General features: G+C 34.9%; 1 long non-coding RNA gene across 5 annotated transcripts in view; it reads left to right on the forward strand.

The window, feature by feature from the left end:
* Positions 1–3,431: 3,431 nt before the first annotated feature.
* LOC103887481 overlaps positions 3,432–17,589 on the forward strand; it is a 75,508-nt gene continuing 61,350 nt past the window's right edge. Inside the window, exons 1-2 of one of the 5 annotated variants that reach the window (XR_004176990.1) lie at positions 3,432–3,906; positions 7,591–7,836. This is a non-coding gene — a long non-coding RNA (uncharacterized LOC103887481). The remainder of the gene's footprint in view (positions 3,907–7,590; positions 7,837–17,589) is intronic. The other 4 variants (XR_001906349.3, XR_002524295.1, XR_001906350.3 and 1 more) reach the window with 4 other exon arrangements.

The following is a 17,589-nucleotide window of genomic DNA, read 5'->3' on the forward strand; positions in this document are numbered from 1 at the left end:
CATGAAAGAGCTTGGCTTCCCTTACAGGTGGGGCTACAGCAGCTGACAACAGGGTGTTCAAGGATCCAAGACCCATAGGGTTCCCCATGGGCCTGAGTGTGGCTCTTCTCAGACTCCAGGCAGCTCGCTGTGTCAGGCTGCAGGCCCCGGGGGTGGGGGGCTATCCAGAGATGATCTCTTGTGTTCCCCAGGATTGCAAAGGTTTGTGGCAGAAGTATGAGTCCCAGGCGCTCTCACTCACTCACTTTTTCCCCATGATAGAGAGCATCCCCTGGCCTTGGGCCAATCCCAGGTGGGCTGTTGTCCTGCCTCAGTCCTCTCTGCTTCCATGGATTGCTGTTGCTTGCTTGATTAATCCCAGTTTGCCTTCGTAGACAATCCACTTCAAGAGCTAGTGTTTACCCGACACCCTGTCTCTTCTCTATCAGAGCAGCGCACCCTAGCTGCTTCTGGTCAGCCATCTTGGTGCTTCTTTCTATTGTTAGTTATTATCGTTAATCTCTTACTGTGCCTAATCTATAAATAAAACTTTATCATAGGTGTGTATGTATAGGACAAAACATGGTGTACATAGGAGTGAGTACTATTCAAATTTCAGCTCCCACTGAAGTCTTGGTATATTCCTCATGGATAAAGGGGGACTATTGTATATAGCAAATCACTTAAAAACAAATAAATACATCCAATGAAGGAAAAAGTATGCTTATTGAACAATAATCAGACAGCATTGTTTTATATTCATTACCTCATTTTATCTTTCGAGCAACCTTATGAGGTAAGGCTTTTTTGATGAAATTGGGGCAGAAGAAAGTTAAATATCTTGAGCAAGTACTCAGTGAACTAATGATGATTAGTGCTTCTGATATCAGACCCCCTGTACTTTGCATCTATAAAGCAGTTAATTAACCAATAGACTCTTGTGCCAAGGCTGGAATGCTTTAAGAACTCCCTCTCCACATTGAGTACGCAACACAAACATAGGGCTGTCTCAGTAGTCACTAATCAATTGATAGGAAGTGGCACACACTTTTAAATCCATTTCTAACTTTACCTCCAAGATACTGCTATGGCTTGAATGTCCCCTCCAAAACTCTGTTGGAACTTCATCCCCTATGTGGTTGTATTGAGAGGTGGGCTCTTTAAGAGGTGATTGGATCATGAAAGCTCTGTTTTCTTGAATGGATTAATCCACTCATGGATTAATTGATTAAATGGTTAATGGATTAATGAGTTACCACAGGAGTGGGACTGGTGGCTTTAAAAAAAGAGTAGGAGAGTCCTGAGCTCACAAGTGCAGACCCCTCAGCAACAGACACCCTGTGCTGCTTCTGGACGCTTCAGAGAGTTCCCCCCAGCAAGAAGGCACTAACAAGATGCCGCTCCCTCAGTGTAAAACCTCTCTTTCTTCATAACTGTACGAAATAATTTTTTCAAGTAAATTACCCAATTTCAGGTATTCTGTTATAAGCAACAACAGACTAATAAATACAGATACTAATATGCTGGCAGAGCCTTTTAGACACTTAGAGAAGGAGGCAGGCAGCCACAAACACCCTGCTGCCTTGCCTATCTTTGGCTGGTTAATACATCACATATGGTGGATCTGTGTGCCAGCCTCTCTAATAGGTCACCCAGACCCAGGGCATACAGGTGATTACTTGGGTCAAGCTGCCTTCTCCAGAGACAAACACCAACAAGCTCAAGGTCTTATCACTCTGGGGGTCTGAGTCACCACTGTTTATAGAACTCAAGTTTCATTTAACTAAGAAAACACATTTTAAAATTGATTTTCTCTCAAAATGCATTTGGGTTTTGTAAATGAACACAGAAAATAGTTTTCTAAAGTTAAATAATTCCTTGGAGAGAGTTTGCAGAACAGCCTCTAAGTTAAACATGTGTATATAAGCCACATTTCTTTCTACACCACTCAGTGAGATCTCTTTATAATTTAAATCGGGTGAGATGAAGAAGGCAAAGGGCCTACACCACACTCAAAACTTTCTCTTTTTATTCTGACTCCCTTTCTTCCTAAAGATCCCTTCCCTCAGATGCTTCTGTGAATGATTGACAAAGATTTTCAATCAGTTAAGTGCAATTTTAAAATTAAATTACAAGCACTATATTCAAAAATTTTTTAACAGAAAAAAGTTCAAAATTGCAAAAATCATGATTTTAATTATTTGTACCTAATCTCTTAGCTTCATTTTTTACAACACTCTTTGAATTTATTCTTTAATAGATTAAAAAAATTAAAGAGAAAATGTATATTTCCTTTCAAAGTGAGAAATGTTCAAAGACACTGTGGAGAAAGGCAGAGAATGTAGAGTCTATAGAAAGCCATTATATGTAATTATATTTGTAGAATAATATTTGTAGAAAACTAAGGTTTTCTAATTAAGGTTAAGATTAAGAAACAGTGATGTAGACCAAATCATTGTGCTACAAGAATAAATTATATTTGCTACATGATTTCTACTCAAAATATTTTTCTAAATACAATTATAGAAAATACAAACAAATAATTTAGAAAATAAATACATCCCAGTCTCACAGCACTTAGGCGAGATTGCTATTTGTAACACTATTACTAATATTTTTATTATTTCCATCCAGTAATTTGTCTACATATAGACACATTTAAATACGTTTATTTTTATAAGTTTAGAATTTTATGTAAGTTTGTATATGTTTCTGTGTGCATCTGTGTAAACATATGTGTAAAGATGTGTATATGTGAGCATATGTGCATATACATTCAAACAGGTGTGTACATCTGTGCATGTATGTGTGTCATATGTACATATATGCATGCGTATATATATGTTTTATATGTACATATATATAATCATTTCTATATTTGTACATGCCCAATTTTAGCTCAGGACTCTCCTCCTCTTCTTATAAAGCCATGTACATAAGGCATGTACAAATATAGAAGATTTTCTGTGTTTATCAGTATGAGTGCATGTGTCTTTGTATATTCAAATATAGGTATGTGTACACTTGTGTCTCAATATGTGTGTATGTGCATTCATGTTTGTGTTTGTATACCTGCATATGTGTGTATGTGCTTTTACTAAAAACACATGTGGTACTATAATTGTCATTTAACTCTAAAGAATTTTAAATGTTGGTTTTTTATTCTTTGTTCCTTTTGATCTCATATAGTTCTAGCCTTATGTTCCATAATTTAAAAGATCAAATAGTTTTACAAAGTTTGTTATAGAAATCTCACCACATTTCTCGTTCCTTTTAAGTAACTAATTTAAAGTCAGTGAGCCACATCTTCTGTTATTTGACTTAATGCATCTAAAGAATATACTTAGGTTGTTAAAAACCTCTAATCTTAAAATTATATATTGACTTTTCAAATATAATATGGATTCTTAGCTGTTTTTTACCGAGTCTTTGCAAAACCACTCCCACCCATCCTACCACTCCCACACTTTTCCCAATATACTTTAATTTTGGCTAGATCGGTAGTCATGCCTACTTCAGTATGTCCATAAATATTATCCACCATTGATTATATTGTTGCCTGAACAACATATTATTTTGCTATAGTTTATTTTCTGTGAGCTCATCATTACTTCACAACCAAACTTTTTCAGCAGTGAAATTGTCATTACAAGAAGTTGAGACACATTAGGTATGCTGCCACTGTTATCTGCTTGAAGAGACCCTTACAGATTTTCTTAGATGCCTCAGGCTGGACAGAAGGGATCCCTGGCCTGCTGGATACCTGCCTTTTTAGAATCTTACCATCTTCCTGAGGATTCCATTTGCTTCTGTTGCGTTGGATTCCTCTATTTCTTGGATTCCTTATCGTTCTCCTTCTTGATTTACTCCACCGATTTGGCGGGACATATCCTTTAGTGGTTTCCTGAGAAAGAGGGTGTGTAATAGGTAAAGTTTTAAAGTATTCAGTTTTGATAATTTCTTAATTAACTCCCACAATTAATTTGATTGGGAATAGATTCTCAGTTAGAAATAATTAATTTTGAAGAAAGTTCTACGTTGTTTTCTAGCTTCCAAGGGTGTGACTGAGGTCTGTAATGACTATTGAACCTCTGATTCTTGATTCTTTCTCTCTCTTTCCCTGTGTGTGTGTGTACATTATACATATACATATACATATACAATATATATATTCTGTCCCCATAATCACATAAGGTATTTTCATGTAGGTCTCTTTTCATTCAATATATTAGGTGAATAGAGTCTGTTCACTTTTTAAACACTTCTTTTAATTTCTGGGAAAATATTTTCCATTATTTCATTGATAATTTCCTTTCCTCCCTTTTCTTTCTTCTCTCAGGAACTCATTTCTAGGGTTAAACATTAGGTTACTGGACCCCCTAGACTGGTTCTGTAATTTATCTTTTCTCGCACATTCTCGTCTCATTTTCTGTGTAGACTTGCAGGATATAGGATTCTAGTTTGACTTTTTTCCTTTAAAAAAAAAAAGGGCTTTAAATATGTTATCCATCGTCTTATAGTCTCCATTGCTGTTTTCTGATGAGAAGTCAGTCATTATTCTTACTATTGTTTTCTCTATTTAATATGTTTTGTTTTCCCTGGCTACTTTCAAGGCTTTCTCTTTATTTTTGTTTTTTAAATAAGACCCAGAGTACTGGTTCTCTATCTCTTCTCCATATTTAGGCAGATAAATAGATTTCTCTCTGATGTCTTCCCTCCAGCAAAGGTCTATGTATGCTTAGCTATTGCTGCTCAACACTCTCCAAAACTTAATGGCTTAAAACATCAAAGATTCATTTTCTGAGAATTTCTCTGAGTCAGAAATCTGGGAGCCACCTAGCTAGACAGTCTGGCTTTAGAGTCTCTCACAGGACTGCAATCAAGATGTGGCTGAGTTGGGAGACATCTCAGGATATGACTGAGGAAAGAGACTTCTAATCTCAAAATAACTTCCAAGTTCACTTATATGGGTCTCTCCACAGTGCAGACTCATGAGCAACCTAGAGAGAGTGAGAGCGAGCGATGGCAAAGAAGGAAGACAGAATTTCATATGTAACCTCAGAAGTAATGTCACTTTTGCCACCTTCCTTTCATTACAATCTAATTAATATGCCCAGGCCAAACTCAAGGGGAGAAGATCGCTCAAAGGCATGAATATCATGAGGCAGGGATCACTAAGAACATCTTAGAAGCTGCCTATGACAGACTGTATCTGCCTTCTAATCTATATAAGTGTCAGAGCTCAAGTGGGTTTATCTAGTTCTCCTCTGACCTCAGACAACAGCAGGCCCAGCATACCTGTATCTCAGATAGGGGTCCCTACCTTCACTCTTTCAAGAGAGCACTTACTTAATAAGGTCCTTGGAAAAGAGACAGTTATAGATTCCTTTGTGTCTGGAGCCCCCCAAGATACCAACCATTCCAGACCACAATAAGCCTTTACATTTTTATTTAAAAATTCAATAACAGCCACCTTCACCTGTGTCTATGGTGGCTTCTACCTTCTCATGTTACTCTGCCAAAGGTGAAAGCAGAATCCCAACTTGGCAAGAAAAGACTGGTAATTTCTGGATTTCATTTCATTAGGCTGCTTTGTGATCTCAGCTTTCTCATGGACATAAAATAACTGTCACTTTGTATGTCATCCAGTTAGTTATAATTACTACAGTGAGGAAGACATTGTATTATGGCTTTCCACACATTATGTGGAAGCAGTACTGATTTGTTCATGTGTTTTCCAATTTTCTCCTCCATCCCCGTGTGTTCTTTCTACCTATCTTTGTCCTGTGACTTTATTTCTCAAATGATAAAATTAAAACTCACCTTATTGTTATTTTGGTAAGGTTCTTTGAGAAAATGATGCCAAACATGTCATTCAACTCTTCATCTCCTATATATATTTGTGAAAAATAATTAGTTAGAAGCACTGGGCGTAGATGGTCTGTGGTTGGTTGTTTAATATTGAAGTGTATAGATTTGAGTATGATACTTTTGTTTTTTTTTTTTTTTTTGAAACAGAGTCTCACTCTGTTACCCAGGCTGGAGTGCAGTGGCATGATCTCAGCTCACTACAACCTCCACCTACCAGTTTCAAGTAATTGTCCTGTCTCAGCCTCCCCGGCGGCTGGAACTACAAGGCACCTTCCATGACACCCGGCTAATTTTTGTATTTTTAGTAGAGATAGGGTTTCACCACATTGATCAGGCTGGTCTGGAACTCCTGACCTCAGGTGATCCACCCACCTCGGCCTCCCAAAGTGCTGGTATTACAGACATGTGCCACCGCACCCAGCCCTGAGTATAATACTTTTATAATTCTTAACCTTTTTGACTTTATGCAATAAATGCAGCTAGATATAATAATATTTTGCAGCCATATATAAACATAACTTTTAGAAATTATAAGACTTTCTTTGTGACGTAAAATATGCTGAATTTTAGTGAATTTCTGAAATCTTTGGAAAAAGTTTATTCTCTATGTCTTAGCTGTAAAAATACTATTTTATCTATTAGGTGAGTCTTAACATTATTCAGTCCTCAATATTCTGCCTTATTTTTACTTATACAACCTATTAATTGTGAGAGAAATATGTTTAAAAAACTTAGTCTGATTATTGACTTGTAAGCTTACTTTTACATTTCTAACAGATTTTGTAGTATATATTTTATCATTGTTATATTATGGTCATAATGTAGCCTTGATAGGTGGTATATTTTGTCACCACAAAATGTCTCTCTTGGTTCTTTTATCTACCTGTGGTTAGTTTTGGAAATATCTCTATTTGTTCTTTTTCTATTTTTAGTTAGCTTTGTGTTTATACATCTTGTTCAGTTTCTAAAGTCTTTAAAACAGCTTTATTTTCTTGAGAATATCCATTTCATAAAGAGAATTTCCTTTCTCCTTTGAATTGTGTTAGCAAATGTTTTAAAAAATCAGTTGACCATAAATGTTAGGGCTTAGTTTTGAACTTTTAATACTGTTCCATTGATTGTATGTCTGTTCTTGTGCCATGCTACAGGGTCTTTATTGCTCTAGCTTTATAGCACATTTTGAAAGGTGGTACAGATCATAATCTCATAAGATACAATCCCAAACACCAAAATCTCAAGTACTGAAATCTCAGAAGATCACAATCTCTAAAAATCAAACTCCATAAAGTCTAAAAATTCCTAACATCTAAAATCCCAAAAGTGATAATTCTGAAAGATTAAAATCCCAAATGTTGAAATTCTTAAAGCCAAATTCTGGGGAACGTTTAGTACATTTTTGGTTGTGCACAGTATAGTTGCATCATGTTAAGTAGAACTATCACCTTGCTATTGTCTTTATTTGGAAATTAAGTATAACTTAAGAAGATGTGAATGGGTGACAGGTTGACAAGGGATAGATTTGTGGACTTAATTTTAGGTGTCGACTGGATTAAGGGATACCTAGAAACATAGTAAAGCATTATTTAAGGTATGTCTGTGACAGTGTTTTCAGAGAAGACTAGTGTATAAGTCTGAGAAGACTAGGTGGGGAAGATCTATCCTCAGTGTTGGCAAGCTCCATCTAATGGGCCAAGGTCCTGCAGAGAACAAATACATAAGCCAATTTGATCTCTCTCTCAGAGCTGGGACAGACTTTTCTTCTGCTGCCTTGGGCATCATAACTCCAGGCTTGCTGGCCTTTGGATTCCAGGATTTCCACCCCAGCTACTCTCCAGGTCCTGAGGATTTGGTGTGCAAACTTAGAGTTACATCATCAGCTTTCCTGGTTCTGAGACCTTTGGACTTGGACTGAGCCACTCAACCGGCATCTCAAGGTCTCCAGTTTGCCGACAGCCTGCTGTGGGACATCTCAGTCTCCATAACTGTGTAAGCCAATTCCCCTAATAAACCTCCTCTGATATATCGATCTACATATCCTATTTGCTCTGTATCTCTGAAGAATCCTGACTAGCACAGGTTTGGTACTGGGGAAGCTAAATATCATTTCCTCTTACTGTATTCCTTACAACACAGTGGACGAGATCTGTGAAATCGTTCCCTCACAAAATGGCTTTGATAAGTTAAGTGTACAAGGCTACATAATGGTGAAAGTTAAAAGTTTAAAAATTAATTATTATTGGTTCTACAAAAGCAGAAAATTGCTTACTTGCAATGGCCCAGCAATAATCAAACTTTTAAAAGGATAGCATATGCTTATACAATTTGTACATCACAACGACTCCCCAAATACAAGTGCAATGAGTGTTTCAAAGATCATAGAAGTGAAAACACATGCAAAAAATACAAGAAATTTTCCCTCCCAAATTGTTCAGTCATGTACGACATCTGCCCCTTCACCCATAGCACCAATTTGCTATGCTATGCATTTTATCTTCACGTAATTTTCAATACTGAAGATATAAAGTGTGTAAAGACTTTTAGAGAGCTCTAATTCATTTTATGCACTTTTCGCAAATTTGACTCAACGAAAGTGCGTTACCACAATGTGGACATTGTGTGTAAGCATTGTGTATGCATGTAAAAATGTGGACACTTCCTCACTAAATAAAGAGATGTCCTTTTTATACATCTGCATAACTTTTGTTAATGACAAGATTTCCTGAGATTTCAGCTCTTTGGGTGACTGCATACATAGTGGTGACCCGTTGTGTTTTTGATCCATCTCATCAAAAGACAGGTTGTCGGCCAGGTGCAGTGGCTCATGCCTGTAATCCCAACATGTTGGGAGGCCAATGCCGGCGGATCACTTGAAGTCAGCAGTTAGAAACCAGCCTGGCCAACATGGTGAAACCCTATCTCTATTAAAAATATGAAAATTAGCCGGACACAGTGGTGCATGCCTGTAATCCCAGCTACTCGGGAGGCTTAGGCAGGAGAATCCCTTGAACCCAGTGGGGGACAGAGGTTGCAGTGAGCCAGGATTGCACCGTTGCACTCCTGCCTGGGAGACAGAGCAAGACTCTGTCTCAAAAACAAAACAAAACAAGACTTCGGTTGTCCATCACAGCATTTCAAATAACTGCAGTTATAAAGCTGGGTGCACACAATTACCAACCATAGTGATTTGCATTTATACATTTTGCTTTTTGACCTGTTTCTTCATGAGTACAGTTTTTTTGCCCATAACTGTTATATCCATGTAATTGTAATTAGTATAACTGAGTGGTTATGTTTACAAAATATGTAATTATTGCCTATTTTATCATGCAAAGTGGCCTATGAAGTGTTCTATCATGTTTTTATGTTTCTCAAATTAAAACCTCTTTAAAAATGTAAGTAAATATCTTTAAAACATTTTTAGAATTATATTTTCAGGATTTTGATCTTTCAGGATTATGGTTTTCAGGATTTTAAACTCTAGAGATTTTGATCTTTTGGAATTATGGCATTAGGGATTGTGTCTTTTGGGATTATGGGCCAAACCCTTTGAAATGAAAACTTGTAAGTTCTATGACTTAGTTTATCTTTTTCAAACTGTTTGGCTATTCTAGGTCCTTTACATACTCACATACATTTTAACATCTCCTTGTTAATTTCTGCAAAAAAAAAAAAAAAAAACAAAGAAAAGAAAAAGAAAAAGAAAAAAACCTGAAGTGAATTTTATAGGGATTGCATTGAATTTAAATTTTTAAAATATTTTTATCTTATTGATGCTATATAGTTAAAATTGTTTTTATAATTTCATCTTTGACTATTCATTGCATGTAGAAAAACTACTGAGTTTTGTATTTTGACGCTGCAACTTTGTTGAATATATTTATTAGTTCTAGTAAGTGCATTAAGAATTCCTTAGGATTTTTTACTTACAGAATTATGCTATCTACAAATAAAGACAGTTCTACTTCTTACTTTCATCCTGAGTTCCATTTCTTCTCTTTATTGCATAGGCTACAACCTCTAGTGAATTTTACAGTATAAAATTCTAGTATAAGATTGAATCAAAATGGAAAGAAAGGACATCCTTGCCTTTTTGCCATCCTTAGAGGAAATGCAGTCTTACACTAAGTTAGATGTAGATTTTTCATAGATGACTTTGTAAGAGTACCATTCTATTCTATTGTTATTTGTTGACAACTTTTACTATTTTAGCTTTATCTCAATTTTTAATCTATTGAGATAATTATGTAATACTGCCTTTTAGCTTATTAATATTGTAAATTATGTTAATTGCTATTTTAACATTAAATCAAGCTTCTATTCCTGGGATAAGCCTCATTTGTTTATGGTGTATAATCCCATTTATCTTTAGCTGGATTTGGTTGCTAATACTTTGTTGAGAATTTTTGTATTTATATTCCTGAAGGATACTGGTCTATAGTTTTCTCTTCTTACAATGTCTTTGACTCTGGTATATGAGACAAATACTGTCCCCTTAGAATAAGTCGGGCAGATTCCCTTTCCTTCCGTTTTTTCCTTTATCTTCAACTTACACTTTTTGTGGATGAGTTTGTGAAGGAATACTATTATTTCTTCTCTATTTCATAAATTTTTCCAGTAAATACATCAAACATGGAATTTTGTATGCAGGAAGATTTGTAATTATTAATTCAAATTATTTGCACATTGTATGTCTATTCAGATTGTGTATTTTATCTTGAGTCATTTTTGATCATTTCTATATTTCTCAGAATTTATCTATTTCAACTAAGTTGCCTAACTTGTTGGCATAAATTTCATAGTGTCCATTAATAATACTTTTAACTTTTATAGGATTAGTAGTCATGTCCTCTATTTTATGAATTGTTTATCAAATGTATGTTTTCATAGTTTAATTTTTGGCCAATATATCCAAAGATTTGTCATTTCTTTTTATACTTTTATACTTTCTAAAGTACACTTTTATACTTTATACATTTTATACTTTTTATAATTTTTAATTATACGTTTGTCATTTCTTTTTATACTTATACCAAAAGTATATTTGATATTTTATCTTATGTTAAATAGATATTTTATATTGTACCCTTTAATTTGTTCGTTGTTTTATTTTATTGCATACTTTATTTATTTGTTGTTTTCAAAAATATCAGGTTGGTAAAAAATTTTGCACATTTTTAAGTTAGTTTCTTAGTACTGCTCTAGGAATTACAATAGACACTCTCTTTTGTCACAATTAATTTCAGATTGGTACTTAATTTCATTAAAATACAAAATATTTGCTCCAATGTAACTCAATTTCTTATTCCTTCTTTGTGCTATGTATACATGCATATATGACTTACATTTTATAACATGAAGTCTTTATACAATTTCATAATTATTGTTACATGCAATCATCTATTAAATCAGTTAAGAAAAAAGGAAAAATATATATTTACACAGGCTTTTATATTTGCCTATATAATTATGTTTTCTAGTGATCTTTATTTATTCTTGTGTATTGGAGATACTATCTGCTTTGACTTCTTTTTAGCCTAAAAGGCTGTTATTTCTCCTAAGGAAGGTCTACTAGGAATACATGCTATCAGTCTTTGTTTTTCAGAAAATGTCTTTGTTTCACCTTCACTTTTGAATGATATTTTTTATGGATGTGTATGTCTGTATCTTGGTTGATTTTTTTTCTTTAGGCACTTTGAATATGTCATCCATTGTTTTCTGCCCTCCATTGTCATGTTAAGAAGTCAGCTGTTAATCACACTGTTGTTGTCTGTGTGTGATGAGCCTTTTGTTTTTCTTCTGTTGCTTCATTTAATTCTTTATCTTTGTCTGTCAGTAGTTTAAATATAACGTCTATGAGTGGATCTCTTAATTTATCCAACTTGCATTTCCTTGAAATTATTGAGTGCAAAAGATCAATGTTTTGCAACTAATTTGGGAAGTTTAAAACCATTATATTTTCAAGTAATTTTTCTGCCTCATTCCTACTCTTCTTTTTCTAGGACTCTCCTTCACATATGCTAATAAATTTGATGTTGTTTCACAGGTCTCTGAGGTTCAATTCTTTTTTCTTCATATTCTTTACTTACTCTTCTTCAGATTGTATAATTTCTATTGCTCTATTTTTAAGTTCACTGTTTCTTCACTATATTTTTCCCATGATGGCAGATAAATTCCTCTAATAAATTTTTAAAATTTGTTATAATATATTCTAACTCCAAAATTTCCACTGAATTCTTTTTCTAAAATCTCTCTTTATTGATATTATCCCACTCATTATTTTATATTTTAAAAAATTCTTTAGTCATGATTTTCTTAAGTTTTTGAAACATATATAGTAACCATTTGTATCTGCTAGGCACAGTATCTGCTCTCCATCCGAGATAGTTTTTATCTATTGAATTTTTTTCTAGGTATGAGTTACACTTGTTACTTTCTTATTACTTGACATGTCTCACACATTATTTTGTGGAAGACCAGGCTTGTTTTAGATAATACATTAAAGAAATTATTGGTTCTGGTTTTCCTACAAGGTTTTTGTTACTGTTCTTTTCTGTTCTTTTTGTTTCTTTTTCTGTGACCTACCTGGTCTCATTCTCCTGTCTGTTACTTCCACAGTGTACAACTCCTGATGTATCTGCTCATTCTAATTTGTTCCTGTTTTTAATTTTAAGCATAGTTTCCTAAAGCTCACACCTAAGTCAGCATATATTAGTAAAGAGCCACTGACTGGTCAGGTGTTTTGTCCTGAACCTTGAACTGATCAGTCTTTCAGCATTTGCTTTTGAATGAATGTATGTTATGCAATATATTCAAAGTTTTAAAAGTTTACAAATATACCTCAGTTTTGTTTTTTTTTGTTTCCCCTGGGCCTCCTCATGTCTCCTCTGCATGTGTGGAAAAACTCATATTTATCCAAGGGAGTATAGACAGGTAGGGTTCTCCTCATTCTATCCTGTGCATATAAACAGTCTTGCAAGTGAATACTGCCTTCTAGACTGCCAGGACTATGTCAGAACTTGAGAATGCATACTATGGCTATCTCAATCCTTAGATCTCCATGTCAAATTTATGGCTTGTCTGTCAATCTTGCTTGACTAAACTAATATTGCAACTTTAGGCTGCAATGTTGGCCTCACCTATTTCTTTTGCCACTGAGATCACCACTGTTTCATACTCAGAAACATAGCATATTGCTGACTCTGCTCCAAAGGAAGTCAACCTTCAAAAACATATCTGCTGTTTTTCGCAGCTTTCCTGGCCCTGGTAAAACTACCACACCTATAAACCTGTCAGAACAGCAATATGAAACTATTATTTCATTTGCTTCATGCGTCAGTGTTGTGGTATGTGAAATGGTTTTGTGTTGCTTTGAGGTTTATGTGTTGTTTAATTTAATTTTTAATTATTGTTGTCTAAATAGTTCCTTCAGGCTCATTCTGAAGTTGTTTAAATTTCCCAATGTGAGGTTATATTTTTCTTTGCCCTGCTTATCATTCAGTGAGGTCTGTCAACCTAAAGGTCTTTTTTTGAGGGGGAGGGATCTAGGAAATATTTTACTGGTTATTTATTTCCTTCCTGTGTCTCTAGTCTTTCCCTCTGGAACTTCTAAGAAATGGTTGTGGAACACCATGTTTTTCCATTTTTTAAATTTAAGGTTTCAGATTTTCCTTTTATTCTTTAGAAGAATTTCACCATTTATACTTGTGTTTTAACAATTTGCTCTTCAGTGGTATTTTTGCTATATATTCTATTAATTTTTTAATGTATACAATTAGTAGTTTTAAGTGACTATTTGGCTAATGATAAGACAGATATATTTTATGACACAGTATCATTTCTTAAAGATCTGTTATTGAAAGCCTCTTTATTATTGTATTAAATCTGCTTGTTAGGATTGATGATACCTCTTCTTAATTCTGTAAGTTTTTCTCAGGGTTTTCTAGTCTTTTTTATGGGTTGTCATCTCTGTTTTTAGATCCATGTAAGCATGTGTGTGAATGCTATAATTTAATATTGACACCTTCCTTTATGCCACCAACCATGGAGAAGCAGTAGAAGGCAGTAATCAGCAATGCACAGAAATACTCATTTTCAGTAGATAGTGATGACCATACCACCTGGAATTTCCAGCCTTCCAGGGCACTGCACTGTCTTTCAGGCCTCACATCTTCATTTTCTGTCATTGTCTGGTACAGATGCTTCTGATACCCTGAGCTTTGTACAAAAGGCATGAAAAGCAAGCGATCAAATAGCCTCAACAAGCAGATATGATACTGCAACCACCCAGCCCTGAGTAGTTTCATGATTCCTTTCTGGCCCCTGTGATCCTTCCATTTCTTCACTTGAAAAACCTTGACTACCTTGTATTCTTTTAAGCTAATTCTTTCCTCAGTCTGTTACAGGCTACTTTTTTTTTCAATAAAATCTTATCTGCCTACTGTTTCTTGAGGAATTCTCACAATATCTGGTGTATTAAGGTCACACTTTCTGTTCCACTGTACCCTTCCAAAGATTGTCATAGATTTAATATTAAAAACTTTTTGTCGATTCTATCTGTGCTACCTGCCAATTTTAAGTGTGCTAATAAACCACTTATTATTGTATAGTGATTTTTTTCACAACATTGCATAGTCTTGCCTTTTTTTGCCCATTGTGAAACCACCAAAACCTAGCACATTGGAAGTTAATAAATTTTGAATGAATGAAATATTTCTTGGACTAATTAAATTAAAATTACTTAGGCACTAAAATTAGTGCCTAAGTAATTTTAATACACATACATATATGTAGTTTAATATTTTATAATTATAAATTTATTTAACACTTTTGAAAATATCATTTGTTTCTTAAATTTTAGTATACTAATGCTTCAGTCCACACTATCTCTCTGTGTTGCCCTCTAAATAATTATTTAATAACTTTTCCCAGTTGTATAATTTTGGTTTGTGTTATGCCTAATCTACTGTTATATTATTATTTCAAGTGTTTGTTTTTCAGGAGTTGTGCTTGTTACTTTTAAAGTCTAATTTTTCATAGTCTTTTGCTTTTTTATCTGTAGACTCCACTCCCTTCTTCAGTTATTTTTAAAAAATATTTGTGTTCCCCGTCTCTACTAAAAATACAAAAAAATTACCTGGGGATGGTGTCGCACGCCTATAATCCCAGCTACTCTGGAGGCTGAGGCAGGAGAATTGCTTGAACCCGGGAAGTGGAGGTTGCAGTGAGCAGAGATCTTGCCACTGCACTCCAGCCTGGGCAACAGAGTGAGACTCCGTCTCAAAAAAAAAAAAAAAAATCGTGTCTAAGTACATTTATTTCTGAAGTTGAGAGAACGGTTCTACTCTGTTTTTTTGTTTTTTTAAGTTGGTTTTTAATTATAAGCTTATTTTCTTTGAAACTTTACTTGGGAGAACTCCTTGAGGTGCTGGATAAAGGTGGGTTACTTCTAAGAGTACTTATACTTGCCTTTTCCAAGTTCTTAAGAACAATATCAACTCAGAACAACTTAACATAAATTCTTACCCCATGGTTTTAATTGCTACCCTGCCAGTAAAAATGTGAGCTGTAAACCCACATTAGTGTTGGCTTATGGCCTACTTACTTATTGCAAAAAGAAATTATTTTCCTCTTTACTCAGCACCAAAGGCCTAGACATAAATTATTTCTTTAATTAGTTAATTTAAACATAGTAAGAATATTTGTGTCTAACTATACTTATTCCTGAAGTCTTTGAGGGTACACAGGGAAGTAATGTACTTCTGGTCCACTGTGACAACATTATGTGGACTCCCTTACTAGGCTCTCATTCAAAGTTCAGAGTAGGCTTCTGTTTATTTGTTTGTTTTCTTTTAAGCCATGCATCCTAGGTCATAAGGTTACAAAAAACAAACACAAGGTCACTAGGATCCAAAAATTGTGTACTGTTCTGGGTTCCCACTTTTAAATAGTTTTTGGAATCTGAAGATTTTTTTTTTATTTTCTTGTCTACCCAAGAATACATTCTCTAACCCAGCATTTTAAATTGTTTTTATTAGAACAGTCTGTCAAGGTATCTATTTTATCATAGTGCTAGAAGTAGATGTCACTTTTTTCTAATATGAAAATGACTAAAATCTTATTAAAATCAACCAGATGATATACTCCAGACATGGGGCACATTTCCCTAAAAACAGTATCATTGCACCAATTTGCATACTGTTATTTATGTTTTTCACTTCAGTTAACTATCCACCTCATATCTTCTTAGCCAAATTCCGAAGTTTTCACTGCTCAAGTTCAGCCTCCAGCTTAAAGTTTGTCTGAATATTCCAGTCAATATTCATTTAAAATCTTTCTTGTTCATCTATTAGATACATAAATAATATGTTATGGGGTTTTAAATAAAATATAAATTATCATGTTGGGAGGTTGAGCTTAAGACTGCATAAGTTAGCAAACACTAAAATGGGGTTGTCCTTGAAGCTGTAAATAACACAGAACATCAAATCTTACTTGTTTGTTTGCTGCTCACAATTACCTCTGCAGGATGTAAACAGCGACAGTTCTTAAGGCTGCCTTGGGATGGTGGCAGCTTTAGCCACTAGATTGTACTTATCAGTGGCCCCATCAAAAAAAGCACTCCCAAAACAGGAAATGTAAGTAAAAATTAGTCCTGCTTCACATCCTTCTTCAGCTGTGGAATGGAAGTGTTATCCGAGGTGTCATTATCGGCCCTTGGTGCTTTATGGTTCTGAATAGCCTGTCCTCTACGGACTGTGGCTGATGCCTTTAACCATGCTTCACCTTCAGAAGCAGTGGCTACAGTTGCAATAGTTAATTTTACATGTCTACACGGGTATCACATGGTGCCCATATTAAATATCCTTTCTCAGTGTGTCTGTGATGGTGTTTCCCAAAGAGAATGAGCATTTGAATTGGTAGACCCAGGAAAGCAGATTGCCCTCCCCAGCGTGGAATGGCATCATCCAATTCATTGAAGGCCTACATGGAACAAAACGTGGAGGAGGGAGGAGTTCGCCCCTTTTTCTCTGCCTCTCTGCTTGAGCTGGAACATCTCGTATCGTCTCCTCTTGCCCTCAGATTGTCTCCTTTGGTTCTTAAGCCTTGAGACTCAGACTGAATCACACCACCAGCTTTTCTGGGTCTGCAGCCTGCAGATGGCAGATTGTGGGACTTCTCATTCTATAATTATGTGAGCCAATTAGTGTAATAAGTCTCCTCTTATATATAAATAATATATTATCATTATATATATAATATAGTATATAGTATATATGAGACATATATCATATATAATGTTATATATAACTATATGTTATATATATATTTTAATTGGTTCTGTTCCTCAGGGGAACTCTAATACACCCATTATGGACAGCAAGATGACACACACTCCCTGTGGGCCTTCCTTATGTCCCATATGGTCGCTGGGGCCATGGAGATAGAGGGCAGGAAACAAACATGATTTCTGTTCTCATATTGCAGACACACATCAGAGTAATAGAAGAAACAGGCCTAAAAGAAGTAAAATCAAGATTGAATTCAAAAACGTGTATATATACATGAAGAAAAAAGAAAATGGCATCGTGATAAGTGTTAAGTCAGAGGAAATTTCTGAGACATTATCCCTAACTTATTCAGGGTACAGAGCAGATACAGAGAGAAAGAGACATGTGCATGGAGAATTATGAATGTACAGAATATTTCAATAAAATGGCAGCATCTTACTTACCATAGGGA

This window comes from Papio anubis, chromosome 11 (assembly GCF_008728515.1).
Source record: "Papio anubis isolate 15944 chromosome 11, Panubis1.0, whole genome shotgun sequence".
NCBI lineage: Eukaryota > Metazoa > Chordata > Mammalia > Primates > Cercopithecidae > Papio > Papio anubis.